This window comes from Monodelphis domestica, chromosome 3 (genome assembly GCF_027887165.1).
Source record: "Monodelphis domestica isolate mMonDom1 chromosome 3, mMonDom1.pri, whole genome shotgun sequence".
In the NCBI taxonomy this organism is placed as follows: Eukaryota; Metazoa; Chordata; class Mammalia; order Didelphimorphia; family Didelphidae; genus Monodelphis; species Monodelphis domestica.
In genome coordinates, this window is record NC_077229.1 from 266,925,567 (window position 1) to 266,937,792 (window position 12,226).

The 12,226-nt window shown below is 37.7% G+C and overlaps 1 protein-coding gene and 1 long non-coding RNA gene across 10 annotated transcripts in view; one reads left to right on the forward strand and one right to left on the reverse strand.

Annotated features, from left to right (window-relative positions):
- DLGAP1 (DLG associated protein 1) overlaps positions 1-12,226 on the forward strand; it is a 1,166,486-nt gene that overhangs the window by 985,178 nt on the left and 169,082 nt on the right. The window lies entirely within an intron of this gene.
- Positions 5,116-12,226, reverse strand: part of LOC103093059 (uncharacterized) — a 45,568-nt gene continuing 38,457 nt past the window's right edge. The window contains exons 5-6 of the long non-coding RNA XR_008917187.1: positions 12,007-12,134; positions 5,116-11,594 (exon numbers count right to left, since the gene is read on the reverse strand). This is a non-coding gene — a long non-coding RNA (uncharacterized LOC103093059). The remainder of the gene's footprint in view (positions 11,595-12,006; positions 12,135-12,226) is intronic.

The window sequence follows — 12,226 nt, forward strand, 5'->3', positions numbered from 1 at the left end:
GCTAGCAATTAGAGTTAAATGACTTGCCAAAGGTCATATAGCTAGGAAGTATCTGAGGCCAGATTTGACTCAGGTCTTCCCAACTCCGGCCTGGTGTTCAATCTATGGTGCTACCCAGCTACCTCACATATTTGCCATTTCATTTCATTTCAAGGGAAGAGATTTATTTTAAATGGAAAAGATACAATTATAATACCTTTTCCTAATCTAACAGCATCAGTAGCAGATTCAGTTATCTGATTCAACAAAATTAAATCCAAGATAAGTCTCGTGTAGAAGTAATAGCCAATAAAGTCTGCAAAAAGTCCCCCAAATATCACACCAGAGAGGCAGAGCTTATGAATACCCTGCATACTTCATTGCCAGATCAAATATAACTAACCCCTGAGTGTTGTATAGAATTGAAAATTGTTCACCTTCCCTTAAAACAAGAAAAAAGAAAAGAAATAGCAATTATTGCTCTGGTCTGATTATTTTCCCAAGGAAAGACATTCCTTCTTAAACTCTTACCCCATATTACACCATTCTTTTCTCCTTATTCAATCTGTCCCCATCTTTTTCCCTTTTCTGCCCCATCCCCAACCCCTTCTTTTCCTCAGTCTCTGTCTTAAAAGGATGAAATAGGAGGGGAACACAGAGAGCCAGAGAGAGAAGGTGGTAGTAGAAGAAACAGAAATGAGATGAAAATGAAGAAGGAACTCATTCTTCTCAAGTGAGACCTCCTACAAGAAATCTTTCCTGATTTCATAATTAGTAGAATTCTCTGGTTTAGTTCCCCAATCAAATGAATGATTTTACAAATCCTTTGAATAAGACTTTGATTGTATCTCTCTACAGAGAGACATAAACATTTGACTCATTCATGATTCACTATAGATACATAATGATACACCAAAGGTGTGACCATATCACTTTAACTCTCTGAGTCTCAGTTTTTCCATCTGTAAAATAAAGTTAATATAGCTGGCTTTAGAGTCATGTGAACCTGAGTTCAAGTCCCCATCTCTTATAAACTGTCTGGGTAACCTTAGACCAGTCACTTAATTTCTCAATGGCCCCAGAAATTCTCTACTCCTCAGAGTCGGTATGTTGTAATGCCTTGGTTAAGGAGATTCCTCACCAGGAGCTTTCAAAAATGATGAAATTCTAGACCTATTTAATGTTTTTTAGGTAATTAACTCACCTGGCTGTTTTGAGAATGAAATTAGATAGTCTCCATAAAGTACTCTGCAACTTTGGACTCCAGGCTATCTTTTTAGACTCTAGATTACTCATTAGTGCATTACTCTCCTGCACCCTCTCTAGGATTCTGTCAAACCAGCCTACTCACTCTCCCTGGCACACTCTTAAGTAGTGTCACCATGGCTTTGCACAGACTGTCCTCAGACCTAGGATGAACTCTCTCTCCATCAAGCACCACCCCCCAGAGGAGCCTTTCCTGATACCCCTGCTGATAGTATCTCCTCCCATTAGCTAGTCTTGAATTTTCGTGTATTCTGTATCTATTATCTATATTCATGTCATTTCCTCCAAAAGGATCCTTGAAGGAACAATTTTGGTTTTGCCTTTGGGTCCTTGGGATCTCACACCATTCAGGGCTTAAATCAATGCTTGTTGAGAGAATGATTGATGAAATACTGCATAAACACTAGTTATTGCTATCATATAACTACAAGTTTGACTTGAAATATTGAAAAAATATAAACAGTACATTGAAACAATGATTTTAAGATGCCTGCTATACAATTCTTCCAAGTATGTCAGTACTCCCCTAGGAACAAGTGGTTCTGACAGCATAGCCATTAATTTTGTAAGTTACTGTTAGAATAAAGGAAGAGAAGAAGAGAACAGGAGAAGGAATGATTGTTTTGAAAAGAATACAAAAACACTCAAGAAAAGGGGAGCCTGGATGTCATTTAACCCATACCAGGTGTTTTGAATTGAATTACCCAGTTAACTGGCTTCTTTCCTTCTTTTCTATTGTTGTTGTTCTTTTTAAACCCTTACCTTCTACTTATAATTTATAATAAGTATAGAGTCAGAAAAGTGGTAAGGGCTAGGCAATGGAGGTTAAGTGACTTACCTAGGGTCACGTAACTTAGAGGTGTCTGAGGTCGCATTTGAACTCAGAACCTCCCATCTCTAAACCTGGATCTCTAACCACTGAAGAATCTAGTTGCTCACCCCAGCCCCTCTCATCTTCTCCCCCCTTTCTGTTGACCAGTAGAGACCTGACTTCATTAGCCTGGGATATCTTCCCAAAACACAATGTTATACAGCCCACCCCTACCCCCAAACCAATAATAAGACATAATGATTGAAAATTCCTCTCCCAGTCAAACCAACCACTTCTCATTTACTTCTAGGATTCTGTAGAGAGAGAACCAAGTTCAATAACAGCAAAACATGAGTTTAATTTCCTTCTCTTGTACACACTGGCTGTGTTATCCTGGACAAGTCCCTGAACCTCTCAATATCTCAGGCAACTCTGTAAGATATAAAGTACAAAGAAGATGCTGATCTACATTGGGGAAGGAAGTTTCCTCCTCTGGGAGTTCTAATGAAATCACAGCTTTAATTTCCCTATCTTGATCTGTTAGAGAAACCCCTTGTGCTTTCTGGGACATTCTCTAGGCCATGGGGTGCTTATTGGAGATTGAGGTCCATAGATAAAATATTAGGAGGCCCAGAAGTTTGGAAGGGAATAAAAATTACACCTTTATTTACTTTACCTTCCTTCTTAGACTCAATGCTGTGTACTGCTTCCAAGGCAGAAGAGCAGTAAGGACTGGGCAATGGAAGTTAGATGTCTTGCCCAGGGTCACACAGCCACAATATATCTTAGGTCACATTTGAACCCAGGACCTCCCATCTCTAAACCTGACTCTCTTTCCATTGAGACACCTAGCTGCCACATATACCTTTATTTTTACTTCCCCCTATCAGAAAGATCTCAACCACTTTCTTAAGTCTAGACAGTCAACAAAACAATAAATCAAGCCTCATTTCTGAGACATATATATAAAATCACATAGACCAGCACTCTGTCTCTTGGAAGCTTCCCTTTCCTAGGTCTCATTCCTTACAAGTCTTCCTACCTCTCCTTCTATCCCTATATTGAATTGTAACTGGTAATAGCCAACAAATAATTGTTTTAATTTATTATTTTATCCTTAGCTTCACAGACTCCAAAAAGAACATTTCCATATACAGAGCAAAACATAAAAGAATACTGTGTGAAAACAAGAATTTCTCTTATTTCTATTCTATTAATAAAAACCAGCTTGGTTTTTTTAAAGTATATAATAAACTCAGCATTTTACTTTCAAAGTTTTCCTACTTAGCTGTTTGTCTTTCTAAATTTCCTTCTGTTTTCTTCTATACATTTAAAAAATAGTCCAATGATATTTTTCTTTCTTTTCATCTTTTTGGGCAATACTACCTCTAGCAACCCTGCCTCATCTCATCATCCCTTCTCCAAGTGGAAAAAGAAAAAATCACAATCCTCAAAACAAATAAAAATAAAACACATGTGCACATTTGCTAAATCCAAAATTGCATATTTGATTCTATACCTTTCTGTCAGGAGGGGAGTAACATGCTTCAGCACTGGTCTCCTAAAGTCATGCTTGGTTACTACAATAATTCAAGTTTTTAAGTCTTTCAAAGATGCTTTTCTTTACAAGATATTTGTTCTTACTGGCCAAATTATTCTTCTGTTTTTACTCACTTCACTCTACATCAGTTCACATGGATCTTCTCAAGTTCCTTTGAAACTGGTCCTTTCATCATTTCTTACAATAATATTCTTCAATTGTTGGGGTGGGGGACTCTCTTAGTTTCCAGCTATACGAGCATCCTTTTTCTCTTTATTTAATCTCTTTGTGATAGTAATAGTTGTTATTATTTTAATAGCTGATATTTCTATAATGCTGTATAGTTTGCAAAGCACTTTACATGCTTTATCTCATTTGAGCCTCACAACAACCCTATGAAGTAGATGTGATTGTTATCATCCCCATTTTTAAGATGAGGAAGCTAGGTCTGAGAGAAGTTAAGGAACTCCTGGAGTCACACAGCTGGTAGGCAGTTAAGTAAGGATTTGAATTCAGGGTTTTTTGTTGTTCACCCTTCTTATTTAAAGAAGACCAATGCCATCACAGGGTGACATCTTAATTTGTGTATGAATTGTATGTAAGTGAGGCAGAGTTGTACAAAGGCATCAGCCTCACTCTCTCTTCCAGACATTAAAGTCCAGTAGCAAGACAAAAGTCAAGACAACTAGTGATGACTTGGGATGCAGTGGATCACTATAGCATCTTCTGTTTCCATCAAGGCTCTGAGAATTCCACATTTTCAGCCTGCTTCAGCCATTTTCATGGACTTTGGAACAAACTGTTCTCATCTACCTCTTCCACTGAGGGAAGTCTTTTCATTCTTAAGGTAGATCCCCCACTAACCCACTGAAGGGTCTGTGGCCCATCAGTTACCCTCAACCTGCTTTGGACTGTCTGCCGAGACAGTTTACCAGGATAAACTCAGGTATCAATGGGTCAATGTATAAGTAGAATATTGATTAAGAAAGACAAACAATCTCTTTGCTCTGGTCAGACTTCATCTGGAGATCTTCAATTCTTTCAGGGCCAACATGTAAGGCAGGACATTAGTAAAAGGAGAACCTATCCAGAGGCAGGATTATAAATTCACATATTTAAAGCTGAAACAGTTCAAGGTCTTGGGGGCCTCTCATTTTACAGCTAAGGGAGCCAGAAAGACCATGATGTCAGGTAAAAAGTGGCCAAAACTAGGACTTGAGCACAGATTCTGACTCTAAGTCTAGCATTCTTTCCATAACTATACCCTCTGCAAGGGTGGAGCTCATTCCCTTCATTCCCTTTGAATGTATATTTAGGTGTATTTAGCCTAGCTAAAAAATGATTTAATTTAATAACTTTTTATTGAATTTTCATTAATTCTATATTATTGTTTAATTTATTTGTCTTTATATATGTATATTTATATATTTAAATGTGTTTGTTCATTATAATATCTTAAATCATAACAATTTCATCATAAATTATTTATTCATTTATTAAGCACCAACTGTGTGCCAGACTCTACTATGTGCTAAGCACTGGGGCAACATGGTATTTGTCTTCAGGTATCTGAAGGGGATCCATGTGAATGAAGGCTAGGACTCATTCTAATTGATCCCAAAGAGAAGAGTGAGTAACCATATTTGCAGAGAGGTAAGTATGGGCTTAATGGAAGGAAAAACTTTCTGTAAAGAACTGTCCAAGAGTACAATGGGCTGAAACTAGAAGTAATGGATTCCCCTTTTCTTAAGGGCCACAGTCAAAGGCTGGATATCTTCTTGTTGCAGACTTAAAGGAATTCCTGCTCAAGTCCAGATTCTCGGACTCTGTGTCTGATAAGAGCATTGTTCAAAGCGTTAATGTGCCTATTTGTACTGTCAAAGTTCTAATCAGTGAGCATTGCTCCTGGCACACAACTGTTCCCTGGAGAGGTCAGAAATATGCAGTGTTTAGATGTTTACATCCATCCCAACAGAGTTCACAGGAAATGCCTTTTTCCACCTAGTTTAACTGGTGCTTATTTCTCTGGCCAATGACATGATGTAGTAACACTAACAGACAAACACCAGGGGGAGATGCAGCTCTACAAAAGGAACTGTAGAAACCCTGAGGGTTTCATTAGTCACACAGCAGGCAGGTTAGGCATCTCCAGCAAAGGAAAGAAATCCCTAAAAAGAACAGGACTTAAATCTCTCTGTCTCTCTCTGTCTCTCTCTGTCTCTCTCTCTCTGTCTCTCTCTCTCTGTCTCTCTCTCTCTGTCTCTCTCTCTCTCTCTCTCTCTCTCTCTCTCTCTCTCTCTCACACACACACACACACACACACACACACACACACACACACACACACCACACTCTTTCATTGAAAGTTCTGTGATTTATCTTCAAAACTACATTTCTGCGTCCATCCCCCACTGGAGGATTTTGCAATATTTGTTTCAAGTCTACAAAACATATCAAATACTTTATTTTGCTTTCTGGTCATTCCCTACCCTTCATTCTCCACCAGCACCACCCTTAGGCATGTTTATATATAAACTGTTACTTCAACTAGTGACCACACCAGCCAGAGTTCTACTAGTGAGATTTTTTTTCCTTCAACCCTTGAGTTCCTTTCCCTCATATGGCCATGGAGTGCATTCAGCTTTCATTTACTAGTTATATGGCCTTCTTCCAGGGCAAGCCCCATCAGTACTAGGGCTTTGTTGCCATTTCTGTTGCCACCAGGTGCTTGCCCCCACCCCACCCCCAAGAATGAGAGATCAAAGGTATATTCACATCTGTTGCTCTCTTCCCACTCTCCACTTTTAATCTACTATTTGTTTCCTTAAACAAATAACACCTTTACAACCTGGGCAGTGTTGTGCATGTAGAAAGAAAGGAAGAACAAATTTGAAAAGCAATTGGGAACAAAACATATCACAGTGGTAGAAAGTAGGAAGCTTTGGCATCCTAGGAGTATTTTTGGTTTTTGAAGATCAAATATAATGCCAGAATGTATAAATTAGATTCTTGCAGCATGTAAATAATCCTTCTTTTATATGGTGCATTAATCAAGCGTGTGATGAAAACATCCACTATGGCATACTATTGTCAAGAGGAACCAGGAGAGTAATTCATCTTTAATGCTTCCATGGGCCTCTATCAGTGAAAGTACTCCTTGGACCTCTATAGATTCACAATTAGAGAACCGCTTCTCATCCTATGTTCATTTTTGTCTGTGTCTCTACACAAGTCCTCTGTAAAGAATCTCTCCTATATGGTGGAGACTTTCCCTAAATATTTTAGCAACAATATCTATCTAGATATCTCATCACACCTTATTACATAATTGACCCACTTCCTTCTCTGATAGGTCTTTGCTATCTTTGATGCCACATCTTGTATGGAAATCATTGATGGGGATAAGATCCAGTCTACTTACATCCACCATGCATTTCTCTGTTGCTTTTTGGAACTCCCACCATCTTGATTCTTCAGGAATGATTATATCATATGATCTGAGGCCACCTTGCTTTTCAAGGAGAAAGACTGGTATTCAAATGTCAGGAAGCATCTGGAGATCATTGTAAACACGGTACCATTTCCCAAATGAATCTAAGCTTGAACCTCTTATTTACTTCTGGGCCAAGCTCACTATCTATCTGCAGTATTAGTCCAAGTAATATGCACTGATAGACTAATTCTGTGCATCCTTATCAACAGTATAACAATAACAAGGGCTTTTCATTTTTGTGTTTATAATCCCAGCATCTTATACAGTGCCTAGAATAATATATACTAAATAAATGTTTACTGTTTGATTGGTCAATATGTACTTTTCATCTACTTGTTTTTTTCCTATATAAATGGATGGCCTGGTTTTTGAGTGGTTTATTGACTAACAGCAGAGACACTTCTATATTCTCAGAAGCTGTTCCATTAGAGTAAAGGTTCTGGTAGGTTTGCAAAGCTAAAAGGGCTTCAGATATGGTCCCAGCAATATACTATGTCTCCTGATTGAGGAACACATTAGCCAAATGTAGAATTCGTTACCCTCAAATTGGTCATGGGGTGATGAATTGCTGGGCCATGAAAATCAGTGAAACAAAAGAAAAATTCAGTATTTAAGTATTAGAAACCAGAACTTTAAAAGGACAAGAACAAAGAAAACTAAAGAATCTAAACTGAATGAAAGTTATTGAGAAAAAGTATTAAGAATAATAAACTATAGTTCTCCATGCCCACAGAAAATTAAACAAGATGATAGTAGGGTCATTGAATAACAAAACAAATTGCAGTAGAATATCTTATCTAGGCATTTGACTGTCTTAGATGATATCAACTTCCAAAAAAAAATTTAATTCAGCCATACCTGAAATCATCTCCCATAAGTCATCCCAAGAAAAATTCCCTCCAACTCCACTAGGTATATTTTAGAATTATCTATCACTGAATTCTACCAGATAGCTCTATATAGCATCTTACTTAGCTTTATATAGCATCTTACTTCCCTTTTCTGAATTATTCATTTAATAATAATGATGATGATGATGATAATTAGTGCTTTAAGAGCTATAAAGTGCTTTACAAATATTATCTCAGCTAATACTCCAAACTATCCTACGAGGTAATGTTGTTATCCTTATTTTAAAGAAAAGGAAACAAGCAGACAAAATTTAAGTGATTTGCCCAGTCATAAACCTAGTAAGTGTCTAAAGCTGCAAGTCTTCCTGATTCCAGGTCCAGCTCTCAAACCACTGTACCACCCACTTAACAGAATAGTATTTCTCAAGGTACTCAATAGCCATGTACAAATAGGGTTGATGAATTAGTAGTGAGCCAATACTGCCCTTTGCTGAGCTTCTAAGGTCCTTTGCTTCAAATAAAATTCCCAGTGTAATTAAAATTAAGCTACAAGGGGTAGCTAGGTGGCTCAGTGGATTGAGAGACAGGAGTCGCTCTAAAGCTGGGAGGTCCTAGATTCAAATGTGACCTCAGATACTTCCTAGCTGTGTGACCCTGGTCAAGTTACTTAACCCCCATTGCCTAAACCTTATTACTCTTCTGCCTCAGGACCAATACACAGTGTTGATTCTAAGAAAGAAAGTAAGAGGTTTTTTGTTGTTTTTTTTAACATTATTTTATTTGGTCATTTCCAAACATTATTCGTTGGAAACAAAGATCATTTTCTTTTCCTCCCCTCCCCCCCTTTCCCACCACCTCTCCCATAGCCAACTCACTATTTCACTGGGTATCACATGTGTTCTTGATTCGAACCAATTTCCGTGTTGTTGGTATCTGCATTAGAGTGTTCATTTAGAGTCTCTCCTCAGTCATATCCCCTCCACCCCTGCAGTCAAGCAGTTGCTTTTCATCAGTGTTTTTACTCCCACAGTTTATCCTCTGCTTGTGGATAGTGTTTTTTAGATCCCTGCAGACTGTTCAGGGACATTGCATTGATACCAATGGAGAAGTCCATTACCTTCGATTGTACCACAGTGTATCAGTCTCTGTGTACAATGTTTTCCTGGTTCTGCTCCTTTCGCTCTGCATCACTTCCTAGAGGTTGTTCCAGTCTCCATGGAATTCCTCCACTTTATTATTCCTTTTAGCACAATAGTATTCCATCACCAACATATACCACAATCTGTTCAGCCATTCCCCAATTGAGGGGCATCCCCTTATTTTCCAATTTTTGGCCACCACAAAGAGCGCAGCTATGAATATTCTTGTACAAGTCTTTTTCCTTATTATCTCTGTGGGGTACAAACCAAGCAGTGCTATGGCTGTATCAAAGGGCAGACAGTCTTTTATCACCCTTTGGGCATAGTTCCAAATTGCCCTCCAGAATGGTTGGATCAATTCACAACTCCACCAGCAATGAAATAGTGTCCCCACTTTGCCACATCCCCTCCAGCATTCATTACTTTCCATAGCTGTCATGTTAGCCAATCTGCTAGGTGTGAGGTGACATCTCAGAGTTATTTGGATTAGCATCTCTCTGATTATAAGAGATTTAGAACACTTTTTCACGTGCTTATTAATAGTTTTTATTTCTTTGGCTGAGAACTGCCTGTTCATGTCCCTTGCCCATTTATCAATTGGAGAATGGCTTGATTTTTTGTACAATTGATTTAGCTCTTTGTAAATTTGAGTAATTAAACCTTTGTCAGAGGTTTTTATGAAGATTGTTTCCCAGTTTGTTGCTTCCCTTCTGATTTTTGTTACATTGGTTTTGTTTGTACAAAAACGTTTTAATTTGATGTAGTCAAAATTATTTATTTTACATTTTGTGACTCTTTCTAAGTCTTGCTTGGTTTTAAAGTCTTTCCCTTCCCAAAGGTCTGACATGTATACTATTCCGTGTTCACCTAATTTACTTATAGTTTCCTTCTTTATGTTCAAGTCATTCACCCATTCTGAGTTTATCTTGGTGTAGGGTGTGAGGTGTTGATCCAAACCTAATCTCTTTCACACTGTCTTCCAATTTTCCCAGCAGTTTTTATCAAATAATGGATTTTTGTCCCAAAAGCTGGGATCTTTGGGTTTGTCATAAACTGTCTTGCTGAGATCATTTACGCCAAGTCTATTCCACTAATCCTCCTTTCTGTCTCTTAGTCAATACCAAATTGTTTTGATAACCACTGCTTTATAGTATAGTTTGAGATCCAGGACTGCAAGTCCTCCTTCCTTTACATTTTTTTTTCATGATTTCCCTGGATATCCTTGATCTGAAAGTAAGAGTTTTTAAAAAATAAAATAATAAAGTCACAATTATAGAATTCTAAGCTAGTTCCTAATTGAGAGTCCCACAAATAAATTATCTCTTGAATTCTTAGAGCTTCCTGAGGACCTCTTGCCTTTCATCTTAGATACACAGAACTATAGGGTTCCACAACTAGAAACAAGCCACCTAGTACCAATTACTATCATAGATAGCCTACTGCCTTCTAGAGCAACCTGTTCCACTTTGGACAGTTTCGCTTCTTTGTACCTAAATCTCCTCACTACATTTTCTATTCATCACTTTTAGAGTTCAGCCCTCTTGAGTCAAGGCTAATCCAACTTCACTATCACAGTTTTTCATATACTTAAAGATCATTAGCATTTTCCAAGTCTCCTTACCCCCTCTCTAAAGTCTTTTCAACTCCAAGCTAATCACAAAGTTTTTGTCTTGGAAAGTTCTCAATTGACCATAGGTCATATAGGTCTCTAGTCCTTTAATCATATTGGTCAGCCTCCTCTGGACACGCAACATTTTATTAATGTCCCTGTTCAAATGCGGTCCCCAGATCTTACCAGAGAAAAATACAATCGTTATCTGCTCCCTTATTCTAAACACAATGTTTCTCTTTATGAAACCAAAGATTGCATTAGCTTCTTTTTGACTGGCATGTCATATTATTGATACGTTGACTTTGCAGTTCCCTAAAACCTTCAGATTTGAACCTTTTTCTGTTCTCCTTTCCTCTATTCTGTACTTACACTCTAATTTTTTTATCTTAAATGTTCTATATTTTTATCTATCATATTTCATCTTATTCATTTTAGCTATTATCCTAGCCGATCTTAAGTTGTCCTTCCCTAGAAATTTATATTCTACAACTGCTTGTCCTGATATAGTAGAAATATTACTAGGACAGGTGTCAGGAGATCCCAATCCTAATTCTGTGTCTGCCACTCATTACTCTGTGACCTGTGGTGAGTCACAACTTTTCAAAGCCTCAGTTTCTTCATTTGTAATATGTGTGTTGTCCTAGACTAGATAAGCTCTACACTCCCCTTCATCACTAAGACCAGAACTAAGACCCTATTGGTTATTCAATCCAATTAAACAAAAACTTCTAAAATTTTTTAAATAAATAGCCACATGAGTAATGACTGTTTCTATTACTGGAAAAGAATAATCACTAGCATCAAATATTTATTTGGACACTTACATCATATAAGGCATGGTTGGTCCTGGAGATAATAGGATGAACTAAGTGACTTCTTCCCATAGTGGGCTGGCTCCTTCAGCTGAAAGCAATTTGAACTCATTTCACACAAATCATTTTTGTTAGCCTGTGGCCTTTACTAACCTCCCAGAGTAGCTATTTTTATATAAGGGAAGGGGAATAAAAAGATACCTAAGTACTGGAAGGCCCACTCCCCACATCATACTCTCCCCAAAACCCTCTACTATGGAAAAATGTGCTAACAATATTTTAACTTGGATTAATAAGTTTTTTAATGCAAATATGTCTAGGAGAGTTTTCAAATTAAGCCAGTCATCACTGATTTGATTCATATAGACCTGGAGACAGGTAAGCCTAAATCCAAATCCAGCTTCAGGTACTTATTAGCTATGTGACCTTGGGCTAGTCACTTAACCTGTCTGCTCCATTTCCTCATTCATCCATCATAAAATAAGGATAATAATATCACCTACCTCATAGGGTTGTTGTAAACATCAAATGAAAAAATACTGGTAAATTTCTTGGCATAGTGCCTGGCATATACTAGATATTTTAGAAATACTTGTTTCCTGTTCTTCCCTCATGTATTAAGCTGTTAGACCTAGGAGGAACAGTATTAGACATTTAGACATGGATGATAAGGACATAAAAGCCTGACCTTACAAGATTTACAATCTACTAAAAGAAAGAAGA